Genomic DNA, 10731 nt, shown 5'->3' on the forward strand with positions numbered 1-10731 from the left:
TCTTTCAAAACGATAGTTAGAAAGTGTGTCGGCTCCTCTATACTTTCACTTAATTGTAGGTTTAACTCTTCCTATACATCTAGCTCTACTCTTACTCCTATGTCAATTGAAGTGAAGAGACCATCTTCGTTTCTCACAATCTCATCATCGTCTCATTAACTATCGGATAGTCAGTGGTGTAGGAAACAATGGTTTTAGAACCCTATTTCCAATGATCGAGTCTGTAAATATTAATATTTAACATTTATGAGGTTACTATAAAGTTTAGCTAAAGTTTGGTCCATTAATTTTATCGTTTGGATAATTAATCAAGGTATAATGACTAAATTATAAAAATGATAAAATTTAATTGCTATGGTATTTTAATTAATTGAATGACCAATTGAGCAATTGGACCTTACCAATTATGTTAAATAGTGGTGGAGAATAGTTGTAACCCACTAAAATTGTTAATTAAGCTTAAATTTAATTAAACTTAGGTTAATTAAGTTAATTTATTTAATTAAAATATATAAGAAAAAATTGAAAAGAAAAGAAGGCCATTTTCTATCATCTTCTTCACCTAGTAGTAGAAAAAAGAAGAGAAAATGGTTTAGAAGCTTTCAAATTTCGCCTCTTAATTTGGTGAGTTCGATTTAGTCTTTTTCTTGTAATTTTTATGTTTTTAAGGTCCCGGGAGCTTGATTTAGCTAACTCATGTATCAATTCCATTAATGAGTTTTTGAATTTTTTTGGTGTTAAATGGTTAGATTTTAAGCTTAGATATGAAAAAGAACTAATTTGTAAAGTGAAATTTGTTAATTTTGAGCATAGGGACTAAAGTGTAAATCATTCAAAAATTGGTATGAAATTTCTATAATTATGGATAGCAAAGGGCCTTAGAAGGATGTAATTGAAATTGATTTCGAAATCAAAGCTCAAATTCGAAAGTTATAGCAATTTTAATTTTAGGGACTAAATTGAATAAAATACAAAAATTTAAGGACATTCAAAAACTAAAAAATTGTATTGACTTATGCATCTAGTAGGCTATTATAATTTTTTTAAAATTTTAAATTGAATTAAATTATTATATAGATCAATATTTGAACCAAACCGAAGATAACCAGGGAAAAGACAAAATCATTGATCCATCATTGTGATTCAACTTGTCTGCTAATTTTGTCAAGTAAGTTCATACGATATAATTTTTTTAATTATTGTGTATTTAAATTGTAAATATATGTTTGTTAATTGAAATTTGGATTCTTTACGATTTAGTACAAAAGGTGATATCTAGACTATTACAAAGAAATGAAAATGAACTTATATGTTGAAATTACCTTGATGAAACTTTGTAAATGTCTTGTACACATGATTACAGATGTGGTTAATTACCAATGATTATTGAGATCTAGCATTTGTTACGAACCCGAAGATACATGTGACATAGTTTTAGCTCGGACAAGTAACTTGATGTCATTTCAAAGGTTTAGCCTAGACGGGTAACCTGACATGATTATATGTTCAACTCGAATGAGCAATGACAGTGATTAGTACTAGTGTTTTCGAGTTTATTTATTGAGTTTCATCAAGCAATACTAATAATATGAAATAAGATATGAAAATGATAGAAAATGTAAGTGATGTTCAAATATGGTATTAGTAAATGATTTGAATATATGTAGCTTTGATATACAAGTATAACTACTGGAATGATATGTGTTGATATGTTATAAAGTTGATACATTATATGATTGATTATGTATTAAAGCTCACCTTATTGTTGTAATTTGCTATACTAGGCAAACTTTATCGAGTTAAATAGCTTAATATGATTAATTGTTAACTTCTAAATACCTATGGACTTACTAAGCATTCGTTATGCTTACCCCGTTGTTTTCCCTTTTCTTGCATATTACCATCTTACAGAATGTGTCGATCAAATCTACGAGAAGCTCACGCTTTCCTGTTATTATTTGGTAGATTTTCAATCATTTTAAATCTCAATTACGTGGCACGTATATAGGAGTTATGCTTTTGGTAACATAAATGTTAGCATTATTGAACACTTTCTAATGTGAATATTTTGTAAGGTAAAGTCTATCTGACTATGTTTGTTTTGGTAACATTTTGAACTATATGTGTGACACTTGATATGGTACATTTGTGTTTAAATGGTAGTGTGGAATGGCTAGATGTACGGTTGAATTGGTATAAGATGAATTGAAATGAATTGGTGCCAAATTATGGCATACTGGTTTAATTTATTAGGAAAATGGTTAAATGTAATGTTTGGCATGAATTTGACACGTGTTTAGTAGATTTTTATATAGGTAAATGTGTGCTAAATGAACTAATTGTATAGAATAGTTCGGTTGGTTGAAATAGGCACCAAAAGGCTTAATTTATGCCAAAAGTAGCCTCCACATTGTAAGGTCCAGTGATGGTCATTGCGACGAGATCTGGATTTTGGGCCACGGCGTGACAAGGAACCCTATCATCTCAATGAGGCAAGTTAGACAGTCACTTCTCGACGTCGTTCTAAAATTTTGAAAATATTGCAATTTGGTTCTAATATGATTCTAGGTTAACATCAGACATTTGCAGGCTCGTATAAGACTCGAGAAAGATTGTACGATGATTTTGTGATATGCAATGGTTGTGTTTGCATGATTTATATCTTAATGTGAACTATAGCATTCGTAGCTTGGACCCGGAGATCAGATCAAGCGAGGGGTGTTACATTTAGTGGTATCAAAACTACGGTTTAGTCAATTCTAAGATTGACACGTAGCAAGCACGATTCTAAAAATACATGCCACAATAACTTGTGGTAATATGATGCCTTCTGATCTGATTTGACTATTTTTCATATGGATAACCATGTCGACCGAATTTAATAAGGTCGAAAATAATATATTTGCTTCCAATTAGGAAGTTACTTAGAGTATGCATGTTCTGCCAAGGCCCGGAAGTGAGGTGTGAGATGTCTTTTCCAAATGATAAACTGATAGTTCAACCAATTTATTAGAGCTACCCCTTTAGCTCCATAGTTTCAAATACAACCTCCACCCCATATCGTGCCTTAAGCGACACTCTTTTTCTTCAAATCCCTGCTATAGTAAATGTCCACCGACCTCCGATAAATAAAATAAAAAAATAGAGTTGAGGAATTTCGAGGTAAAATAAACTACAATCTGACTAAAGTTGAATGTTGGCTAGAAAATACTTTAAGAATGTTTGATGAAATTATTTGTACACCGGATGATAGTTTGAGATGCGTTGTATCATTGCTGAAAGATAAGGTATACCAATGGTGGATAACACTGACATCTGTTGTTCCAAGAGACCGAGTGAATCAGGAATTTTTCCAAACCAAGTTCAAGAAGAAATATGTGAGTTGGCTATATCTCAAAAAGAAGAATAGATAATTCATAGCATTGAAAATGGTTGATATTATAATAGCCTTTTTTTAGTCAAATCGGAATAGTAGTTTTGGGACCAAAAATTTGAGGTCAAAATAATTATTTTATTATTATTTTAATGTCTACAGCATGATAGTATGATTGTGTGAAAATTTTGTTAAGAAATTTTATCGTTTGAATATTCAATTTGATAAAAAAGACTAAATCACGTAAAGTGCAAAACTTGAGTTCTATTAGCTAAAGGTGTCTAATAGCTATAGAACTTTAATGTGGAGGTCCTTATGTGGTAATTAGACCATTGTTAATGTTAGTGGACAAAGATGGACACATGACTAAGTGACTTTTATGTTAATAGCCAAGGTTAATTTTGTAATTTAGTAATTTAAAGTTAAAATTAATAAACCAAAAGCAAATTCTTTTCATTCATCTTCAAAATACACCGAATTTTGAATGAATAAAACCCATTTTTAGGGTTTTTAATTTTGGCTAGCTTGAGGAAGTACATATCAAGAAAAGCGAAGTTTAGATTTAGATCGGGGGAAAAATAAAGTTTTGGACTAGTCGATCCATTTCATCGTTTTTGCGATCGAGGTAAGTTCGTATGTTAATAAGCATTAATATAATTGTGTTTTAAATGCTTTATTATTGAATTAATTGTGAACACGACCTTACGGATATGTTCGAAGAAGATTCGGCAATGTGAAATCCTGATTGAACCTTAGGAATAGATTATGATACGAATGACATGTCATTAGGGGTTATGTGATTTGGGTGTTGGTCCGTACGTCCTATCGGTGGCTAAGTTATGCGGCATGTGTTGCGGATTATCGTCAGCTTGTGTGAGCAGCACCGTGTAGCTACGTCATGACCGTCAGCTTGTGTGAGCAGGCTCATTGATAGCTCGAAAGTGAGCATTATATGAGATATGAGATTGAGACAGCTTTGGTTATGTAATTGGAACTTAGGGTGTGAGATTCCCGAGTATCTGATATTATTCCAAATGGTTTAACGGGTATATCAAAGATATGGATAAGTAAGAGATTGATATGAGTTGATACAGGTATGTACATGAATCGTACAAGCATTGAATCGAAAAAACTTGTGAATTTCATATCTAACCTTGTGAATGAATATGTGATAGGTTTGTGGGTCATTATGAGTTATATTAAGATATGTTTAATTGCTTAAATTATATATGTATGGTAAGTTGAGTTTATTATTGTACGAGCTTACTAAGTGTTATAGCTTACTTGGTTTACTTTTCCATGTCTTATAGTGAATATCGAAGCTTGCTCGGATTGAGAGTTTTCGGAGATCTCATTACACTATCAAGCTTTCACTTTGGTACTTTTGAACTTATGTATTTGGTTATATGGCACGTATATGAGTTATGGTCATTTTGGTATATATGTTAGTAATGGATTTAGCCATTTGATTTGGCTTGTAAATGATGAATGGTTTGTTATGTTTATAGCCATGTAAATTGGCTTATTTTGGCATGTTTGACGATTTATATATATAGGTGCAAATGACCTTATGTTATGTGGTTGGTAATGGCTATGTGATGTTTATGATAAATTGGTAATTTGACTACCATATGGTTGAAATTATGAGATTTGTTATGTATGTGATTTGAGGTAAGAAAGTGCATATATGAAGTTAATCATTTAGGTAAAATTGTGAATGTGAAATTGGCATGTCTTGTATAGGCAAGTTATGATGTTATGAGCATTATAGTTCTTGGTATGAAAATAACATGAATTAGACTTGATTGAGATTGGTTGGAATGCCTATTTATGCCATGTTATGTTTCATTTGCATTCTATAGGTGAATACAAATTTGGGTGAGAAAGATGATGTGGTAAATAGCCTATTTTTGTCCACACGAGCAAAGACACGAGCGTGTGTCTCAGCTGTGTGTGACACACGGTCAGGTGATACGGCCGTGTGTCCCCTGGTGTTTAATTAAAAATCATGTCAGTATGCTTCACACAACCCAGCACACGAGCGTGTGACTTGATCGTGTGGCATAAGTCAGTATACCCTACAATTTTGGCACGGCCTAGCACACAGCCTGTGTAACAGCTCGATTTTGGGCTAGTCAGAACAGTGGTTTCGGGACCACAAATATGACGTAGAAAAATTTAATTTGACTGACAGCTAGTGTGAGCAGGCCTGTGATTAGCTCATGTGCGAGCCCTACGTATTATGAGAAATGAGATAGCATTGGCTACATATGTGGCACTAATGTGCAAGACTTTCCGTGTATCCAATAATATTCCAAGTGTTCAACAAGTAATCCGAAGAGTATGTCAAAGTCAACAAATTATGCAACTATATTATGAGTTGGTACAAGTATGTATGTAAAACTCATGAGTATAGATTTTAGTATGAGATAACTCTTGGTAAGAATGCTAATGAGTAAGGTAAGCCTAAGATACATGATGATAATTACGTTAACTTATGTTGAGTAGTTATATGATTAATGTATGATTTATGTTGCTTATTATTTGCATGCAAACTTACTAAGCTTTAAAAGCTTACTCCCCCTTTTTCCTTCCATTCCTTATAGTGTCGCTAAGCTAGCTTGGAAATCGAGGAATGTCGGAGCTTGATTCACACTATCAAACGATTGATTTGGGTATACTTGGTTTCAATATTTTGAGTATGGCATGTATAGGGACTTGGTCATTTTGTTACGTGTCATATTGGTTTAGCCAAATGTGTTGGCATTGTAATGGTTAATGATTCATTTTGTATATGGCCATTGGAAGTTGGCTAATATTATTTTTAATGGTCATTGGTATATTTATGTGATGATGCTTATCATGAAAATGAATTTAGCATGAATGGAAAAGAAAGTATGTGATGTTTATGCATGATAGATGTTAGTATATGCAAATGATGTATTGATATCTTGTTTGTGGCTGATTTGGTTGTATGTATATGCTTGGATTGGTGTTTCTTGTTGTTGTGTGGGTTCGTGCAAGTAAGGGTGGCAAAATGGCTTGGTAAATAGCCTTATTTTGTCCATACGGGCAGAGACACGGCCATGTGTCTCAGCCGTATGAAGGTCACGGCCTAGGGACATAGGCGTGTGCCCAGGGCATGTGAAGTCTGCACCTATTTTATGAAAAATTATGAAAATTAAATCATCCACACGACCTAAGAACATGGGCATGTGACTTGGCCGTGTGACTTCAATTTGTTGATGTCATCATAAACAGAGAGTTACACGGGTTAGGGACACGAGCATGTGTGTCCATACGGCTTACCCACACGGGTGTGTCCCAAAGCTACATGGGCATGTGACCCCTGTTTTGGTGAAAAATTTTCTAGGTGTTGGGAAGTTTTCTAAAGTTCTCAGTTTAGTCCTGAACCACTCTTAATGCATGTTTTGGGCCTCGTAGGGTCGTTTAAGAGACGATATGAATGTTTTCGAAAAGTTTTAAATTTGAGTGGAAATTCATGTCCTGGTTTTGAATATTTATTTGAGTTTAACTCTGGTAATGCCTCGTACTCGGTTCTGACGTCGAATATAGGTAAAGGGTGTTACAGCCTGGCACATGGGTATGTGAGGCCAGTTCGAAGGGCACATGGGTTGGGCACAGGGGCGTGTGGTTGGCCGTGTGACCCAAGTCAAGGAGTTACACGGGGTCAGACACAGACTGGGACACGGCCATTTGATCTCATTTTGAATGTCCATATGACCTATGACATGGGCGTGTCTTTGGCCGTGTGAGACACACGGGCATGTGTCCCTAGTATTTTGAAAAATTTCTAAGTTTTTCAAAAATTTCTTGAGTTATCGGCTTAGTTCCGAACCACTCCTAATGCATGATTTGGGCCTCATAGGCTCTTATTAGGGATGATATGAATGATTGTGAATGATTTATATTTGGAATGGAAAAATTAGATGTAAATTGTATGTTTATTTGTGTAATAAGTCCAATAAGTTCGGTAATACTGTGTAACCCTATTTCGACAATGAATATAGGTGAGGAGTGTTATATTTATTGGTATCAGAGCTACGATTTTTTTGATTCTAGGACTAACGTAGCGTATGTGAGTCTAGCTATACATGCCATATATAACCTGTGATAATGTGATATCTCCTAACAGTTTTAAATCGTGTTTTTATGTAGTAATGGATCCTAATCGAGTAGTGGCTGATGATGTTGAGAGTAATACGTAAGCCTCCGTTCACGGAGTAGTGCAATCTGAGTCGAGACTTGTATCTGATAGTCAGAGAGGAGAAGCCAAAGAAGCTTTCTTCCTAATGATGAATGAGTGGTTCATTGAGTCTGTCCGAACTAATCCGGTTGCTCAGCAACCTCCACCCCCACCTATTCCCCAGCCTGTCCCCATAGTTCATTAAGGTTTGGGACCTATACGGTTGAGTAAGGTGCCTGTGGATAAAATTTGAAAGTATGGGGCTGAAGAGTTTAGAGTTACTGTTGATGATGATCCTGAGAGAGCTGAGTTTTCACTTGAGAATACAATAGTATTTGATGAACTATCTTGCATGCCAGCTGAATGTGTAAAATGCACCATATCACTTCTGAGAGACACTGCATATCAATGGTGGAATTCTTTGATATTTGTGGTGCCGAGAGAACGGGTCACATGAGAATTCTTTCAAACTGAGTTCAGAAAAAAATATATAAGCCAGCGATTTATTGATCAAAAGTGCAAGGAATTTCTGGAACTGAAACATGGTCAAATGTCTGTGACCGAGTACGAGAGAGAATTTGTGAGACTTAGTAAATATGCTTGAGAATGTGTCTCAACTAAAGCAATTATGTGTAAGAGATTTGAAGACAGGTTGAACAAAGACATTAGACTTCTAATCGAGATTCTAGAATTAAAAGAATTTGTGGTGTTAGTCGATGAGCATGCAAAGCCGATGAACTTGGTAAAGAAAAGAGAAAAGTTGATTTTGAGGCTAGAGATTCGAGAAAGAGGTCGATAAGTAAACCCTATCACTCCTCGTCAAAGAAATCATGAGATTCATATAATCGTTCAATAGTTTCAATGGGGTATTCTAATAGAAATCGTGGTAAGCAATACACAAGTCCTAAAGCCCAAGCCACTTCAGTATCGAGTGTTGGTAGTGTTAGACTAAAAAACCCGAGTGTCAATAGTATGGAAGACGACATTTTGGAGACTGCTGGATGAATAATAAAGGTTGTTTTTAAATGTGGTTCGCAAAATCATTTTATTCGGAACTACCTTGAATTACTCGAGAAAGATAAATTTTAGAATTCATGACCGAGCAATACAACTGCTAAAGGGAGACCACCTAGAAATACAGGAAATGTGACTAGTAGCAAAGGTGAGACAAAGGACTTTGCTGTGAGATCTGAGGTTCGAGCACTAACCAGAGCTTATGCTATTCGCGCTCGCAAAGATGTATCATGACCAGATGTTATCACCGATACATTTTCTCTCATGACACTAATGTAATTACCTTGATTGATCCTGGATCGACTCATTCTATGTTTGTATGAATCTAGTGTCTAGTAAAAGTCTGTCTGTTGATTCAACTGAATTTGTGATTAAAGTATCGAACCCCTTAGGAAAGTATGTTCTAGTTGATAAAGTTTACAAGAATTGTCCTTTGATGACTCGGGGTTACTGTTTTTTCGACTGATTTGATGCTTTTACCGTTTGATGAATTCGTTGTGATTTTGTGTATGAATTGGTTGACTATGTAAGATGATATTGTGAGTTGTAGACGAAAGACTATTGAATTGAAATGTCAGAATAATGAAACTCTTTGAATTGAATCTGATGACTCGAGTGAGTTGCTTGTTGTGATATCGTCGATGTTAGCTAAAAAATATCTGAGAAAAGGTTGTGATGCTTACCTTACGTATGTGCTGGACACAAAAGTGTTTGAATCGAAGATTGAATCAGTGCCAGTAGTTTGTGAATATTCGAATGTGTTTCTAGAAGAGTTTCCTAGGTTGCCACCGATCAGAGAAGTTGAATTTGCTATTGAATTAGTACCGGAAACATCACCGATATTGATAGCTCCGTACAGAATGGCTCTAACAGAATTGAAAGAGTTGAAATCTCAGTTGTAAGAGTTAATAGATAGAGGTTTTACGCAACTTAGTTTTTCGCCCTAGGGTGCACCAGTTCTGTTCGTAAAGAAGAAAGATGGATCGATAAGATTTTGTATTGACTATTGTCAGCTCAACAAGGTTACAATTAAGAATAAGTATCCTTTGCCTAGAATTGATGATTTGTTTGATTAGTTGAAAGGAGCAACCATATTTTTGAAGATTGATCTTAGATCTGGCTGTTATCAGTTGTAAGTTAAAGTTTTGGATGTGCCGAAAACTGCGTTCAGAACAAGGTACGGGCATTATTAATTTCTTGTTATGCCATTTGGATTAACTAATGCTTTTGCAATTTTTATGGATTTAGTGAATCGAATCTTTAGATCGTATTTAGACCAATTTTTTGTTTTATTTATCGATGACATTATGATGTATTCTCGAAATGAATCTGAATATTTGAACATTTGAGGATTGTATTACGAACCTTGAGAGAAAAGCAACTGTTTGCTAAATTCAGCAAATACGAGTTTTGGCTTTGAGAGGTTGGATTTTTAGGATATATTGTTCCAGCGGAAGGAATACGAGTTGATCCGAGTAAGATTTCAGTAGTTGTTGATTGAAAACCACCAAGAAACGTATCAAAAGTCAGAAGTTTTCTAGGATTGGCTGGCTACTATTGTCATTTTGTAAAAGGGTTCTCAATGATTGCTACACCGATGACTCGATTGCTACAAAAAGATGTGAAATTTGAATGGTCTCTGAAATGCCGATAGAGTTTTGAACAGTTGAAAGCATTGTTAACTGAAGCACCAGTTTTAGTTCAGCCTGAGTCGGGTAAAGAGTTTGTGATTTTCAGTGATGCAATATTAAATGGTTTGGGATGTGTTTTGATGCAAGAAGGCAAAGTGATAACTTATACTTCCAAACAGTTAAAGTCACATGAAAAGAATTATCTGACACATGATTTAGAATTGGCAACTACTGTTTTTGCTTTGAAAATTTGACGACATCATTTATTCAATGAAAAGTGTCATATCTTTACCGACCACAAGAGTTTGAAGTATATAATGACTCAGAAAGATTTGAATTTATGACAACGAAGATGGCTCGATTTCCTAAAAGATTATGAGTTAATAATTGATTATCATCCGGGGAAAGCGAATGTAGTCACGAATGCTCTGAGTAGAAAATCTTTATTTGTTTTGCGAGTGATAAACAAGCAATTAATCTTGTCTGATGATGGATCAATTTTAGCC

Source organism: Gossypium hirsutum, chromosome A10, assembly GCF_007990345.1.
Source record: "Gossypium hirsutum isolate 1008001.06 chromosome A10, Gossypium_hirsutum_v2.1, whole genome shotgun sequence".
NCBI classification, from domain to species: domain Eukaryota; kingdom Viridiplantae; phylum Streptophyta; class Magnoliopsida; order Malvales; family Malvaceae; genus Gossypium; species Gossypium hirsutum.